Source organism: Eschrichtius robustus, chromosome 2 (genome assembly GCF_028021215.1).
Source record: "Eschrichtius robustus isolate mEscRob2 chromosome 2, mEscRob2.pri, whole genome shotgun sequence".
Taxonomy (NCBI): domain Eukaryota; kingdom Metazoa; phylum Chordata; class Mammalia; order Artiodactyla; family Eschrichtiidae; genus Eschrichtius; species Eschrichtius robustus.
Genome location: NC_090825.1, coordinates 108822562 through 108827435, shown reverse-complemented (window position 1 = coordinate 108827435; position 4874 = coordinate 108822562). Strand labels below are relative to the sequence as shown.

Below are 4874 nucleotides of genomic sequence, written 5' to 3'. Positions count from 1 at the left end.
GTTAAAGATCTAATGAGAGTTCATTACAAAAATAATGCAATTGGCAAGGTAATTTGTTTGGTGGGAATATAAATTGGTGCAGCCACTATAGAAAACAGTATGAAGGTTCCTCAAAAAATTAAAAATAGAACTACCATATGATCCAGCGTGCCCACTTCTGGGTATATATCCAAAGGAATTAATATCAGGATCTCAGAGAGATATCTACACTTTCATGATCCAGCATGCCCACTTCTGGGTATATATCCAAAGGAATTAATATCAGGATCTCAGAGAGATATCTACACTTTCATGTTCATTGTGGCATTATTCACTATAGCCTAAACACGGTAGCAACCTGAATGTCCATCAACAGATAAATAGATAAAGAAAATGGGGTCTATACATGTAATGGAATATTACTCAGCCATTAAAAACAGGAAATGCTGCCACTTGCAAATACATAAACAAAGTGGAGGACATTATGTTAAGTGAAATAAGCCAGACACCAAAGGACAAATACCACATGATACTACTTATAAAAGGAATCTAAAATAGTCAAACTCACAGAATCAGAGAGTAGAATGGTGGTTGCCAGGGGTTAAGGGGAGGGGGTATAAAGTTACAGTTATACAAAATGAATAAATCCCAGAGATCTATAATACAACATAGTGTCTATAGTTAATAATACTGTATTACATACTTAAAAATTTGCGAAGAGGGTAGGGCTTCCCTGGTGGCACAGTGGTTAAGAATCCGCCTGCCAATGCAGGGGACACGGGTTCCATCCCTGGTCAGGGAAGATCCCACATGCTGTGGAGCAACTAAGCCTGTGTGCCACAACTACTGAACCTGAGCTCTAGAGCCCACGAGCCACAACTACTGAGCCCGTGTGCCACAACTATTGAAGCCTGCGTGCCTAGAGCCCGTGCTCCGCAACAAGAGAAGCTACCGCAATGAGCAGCCCATGTACCACAACAGAGAGTAGCCCCTGCTCGCCGCAACTAGAGAAAGACCACACACAGCAACAAAGACCCAACACCGCCAAAAATAAACAGATAAATAAATTTATTAAAAACAATTTGCTAAGAGGGTAGATTTAAGTTGTGTTCTAATAATCTTCATCATAATAGTGATAATAATAACAAGAAAAATAAATAAAGAGAATGGGGGGCAACTTTTGGGGGTGATGGATATGTTTATGGCATAGATTGTGGTGACGATTTCACAGATGCATACTTATCTCCAAACTCATCAAGTTGTATATATTAAATATGTAAAGCTTTTTTGTATGTCAATCGTACCTCAATAAAATGGGTTTAAAAAAAGAAAGAAAGAAAAGTTTCTTTAGTATTTTATTTTGTGAAAAAAAAATATCAGAAGTCAAGTTTGAACACTTGGTTAAATAGGATCATGAGTCACTGGGAAAAATATTTAGCTACTTATTTAATCCAGGTGACAATAAAATATTTAAAAAGTAAATATAAGAGGTAACATGATTGTAAAAAAAACTTTAACTCTTCCAAAAATGACAAGACTTGGTTCTGTTACATAATCAATGATATGATAATGTCAACATAGTGCACAGGAAACATAATTCTATTTTTTTATAAAAGATTTAATTTTATTTTTGGCCGCGTTGGGTCTTTGTTGCTGCGTGCGGGCTTTCTCTAGTTGCGGCTCATTGCAGTGCATGGGCTTCTCATTGTGGTGGCTTCTCGTTGCGGAGCACGGGCTCTAGGCACATGGGCTTCAGTAGTTGTGGCACGCGGGCTCAGTAGTTGTGGCGCGCAGGCTCTAGAGCACAGGCTCAGTAGTTGTGATGCACAGGCTTAGTTGCTCTGTGGTATGTGGGATGTGGGATCTTCCCGGACCAGGGATCGAACCCATGTCCCCTGCATTGGCAGGTGGATTTTTAACCACTGTGCCACCAGGGAAGCCCCACAGGGAACATAATTCTAAGACACATATTCCGTTGTGCCTTGTAAGTGGATTACTCAAAAGGTAAAGAAAAATCTTTTACAACCTCTTATTAAGAGTAGACAAATAATCCAAGGACATTTTGCCATTTTTAAAAGAGCGAAAGTCAAACTCTAGTTCTGCATCAGTATACTATTGATACTAAAGCTCATTTATAAAAACGATATAAATAAATCCATTGAGTCTGTGTTGGTAAAAAATTTTCTTAGGTCCATTTATTCATCCAGGGATATCCCAAACATATTAAAATGTTGGGGTTCTATATAAAAAAAGAGAATCACAAAATTGGAATTCACAGAGTTGAAGATACATATTTCCCTCCAAAAACAAAGAAGAAAGCAGATAATAATCTCTCCAATTATCACTGGAATCATGTTTCATTCCATTGCTAGGTAAGAATTTTCTTCTTCCCTGACCAAAGCAATGCTGTGCCAAGAAGTTTTAACTTCTGAGTTAGAGGAGTAAAATTCTTTGATCAAGGATACCTACTTCTTGGGGCTTCCCTGGTGGTGCAGTGGCTAAGAATCCGCCTGCCAATGCAGGGGTCATGGGTTCGAGCCCTGGTCTGGGAAGATCCCACATGCCGCGGAGCAACTAAGCTCATGCGCCACAACTACTGAGCCTGCGCGGTAGAGCCTGCGAGCCACAACTACTGAGCCCGCGTGCCTACAGCCCGTGCTCCACAACAAGAGAAGCCACCGCAATGAGAAGCCCGCACACCACAATGAAGAGTAGGCCCCGCTCTCCGCAACTAGAGAAAGCTCACAGGCAGCAACGAGGACCCAACGCGGCCAAAAATAAATAAATAGACAAATAAATTTATTTTTTTTAAAAAAAGGTACATACTTCTCTTTCCATCTATCCTTTTGGAAATCTAGTCACTTGTTAGCACTAATTGAGCTTTCCGTATGCCACTGCATATGAAATGGTTAATCAATCCCTTCTTCAAAAAAGTTTTTTTCCCCTTGATTTTCTATTTTCCCTTCTCTCCTGGAAAGCTGCCCAAATAAGAAACTTCAGTCATTCTGGACACCTCCCTCTCCCTTATGTTTTATATTTGATTTATGTTACTACTCTAATTCTCTCTCTGATTTGTCTTTCTATAGAGCAGAGTATTTAAGAGTGGAGACTTGAAGTCAGACAACCAAAATTTAAATCCCAGCTCCACTGTTTATTAGCTATGTGATCTTGCGAAATAATGGTAATAATTAAAATAAGAATAGAAATAAGAATAAGGCTATGTGCCAGGCACTATTCTAAATACACATATCAACTCAATTATTACAACTTATGAGATAGGTGCTATTACTGATCTCATTTTACAGATGAGAAAACTGAAAAACAGAGGTTAAAGAACTCAATGAAGGTCACATAAACAGTAAATGTTCAGCCAGGATTCAAAACTAGTCTGACTGAAGAGTTCATGCTTTTAACCATTTCATTTTTTGCTTTTGGCTTTCAGTTTGATATGTACCATGCAGTAAACAATAAATATCAGCATTCTTATTAATACAAGTACATGACTTTTATCAAGTTTCATCATTTCTTACTTGTACTATTGCATCAGTCTTTGCATTAGTCTCCTTGCACGTCCCCAGGTTAATTGTTCTCGCACTGCTGCCAAGGATCATCTTTTAAAAAATCCAGAATTAACCATAATACTTACCTGTATGAAAAACTTTTAATGATTTCCATTTATCTACCAAATAATATTCAAGCACAGCAAGGTGTTCAAGAGCCTTCATGGTGTTGCCCCAAATTAATTAATTTTATCATTTATTTTTCCTCACTCATTCCACACTTGCCTAACCCCAGCCACAACAAAAGTTTACTGGTCCACATGGATCCGTAGATATTTACATCTTGGTGTAAGCTCAGTGTCATCAGCTCACTATGTTGAACTGATAGTAGGGTATCACCTAGGCCCAACTTGGTTTCAGTTGGTAAGCATGGGGTAAAAAGGCCTCTGGGTAAAATCTGTTATTAGTGTGGATGCCAGGTAACAGATAAGGAAGCCAGGCACATGGAGAAGAGCACTGGGGTGTCCTGGTCCCAGGTACTAGGTCTGATTCTCACAGAAATAGCAGTACGCAGATGAAGGGGGTTTTTCACAACAGACTCAGGGCCCAACCCCTGCTGCTCTGGAACTCTGGGGATCAAGCTTAATAGCAACTTAATAGCAATACCTGGGGGCAGGTACTGTCCCATTTCTAAATGAAATGCAGGAAATCTCCAGGCGCAGAGGGAAGGCAATAGGGTAGTACATTATTCAGCACCTGGGGAGTGGGAGAAAGTTCCTTAGGCAGGTAGAGGGGTGGTCACTGAGAGGAATGTGAGGTACTCCAGAGATCCCAGGAACAGGAGAGGAGATATTGTGGCTGAGTTACAAATATTCTGCAGTTGGGCTTCGATGTGGGATGGGGAAATAGGGCACAAACCAGTGAAATATGGATAATAATGTGCCATTTGCACCCATACATGGGATTACTGAGACACTTAAGTATGTTAGTCATAATTTATTTTGTTATATACTCTGCAACTGATCTGGCGAGGCTAGTATTTTTAACATTATATTTAAGGATTACTGATCTTGGGAATTCCCTGGTGGTCCAGTGGGTAGGACTCCGCGCTGCCAATGCAGGGGGCCTGGGTTCGATCCCTGGTCGGGGAACTAGATCCTGCATGCATGATGCAACTAAGAGTTTGCATGCTGCAACTAAGAAGTCCGCATGCTGCAACTAAGACCCGGTGCAGTCCAAATAAATAAATAAAAATAAAAATCTTTAAAAAAAAAAAAAAAAGAAGAATTACTGATCTCCCAAATTTGCTGCTACCCTTCTGGCAGTATTCCAAGAATTCCCAGGTTTTCCCCTGCACTTTCCATAAGTGGAAAAAATAAGGGACCTAGGACCCAG

The 4874-nt window shown here is 39.9% G+C and overlaps 1 non-coding gene across 1 annotated transcript; it reads left to right on the top strand.

Moving 5' to 3' along the window:
• The first annotated feature begins 4557 nt into the window (after nucleotides 1-4557).
• Nucleotides 4558-4630, top strand: TRNAG-GCC (transfer RNA glycine (anticodon GCC)). Its single transcript has one exon. It is a non-coding gene; the product is annotated as a tRNA-Gly (tRNA).
• Nucleotides 4631-4874: the final 244 nt, after the last annotated feature.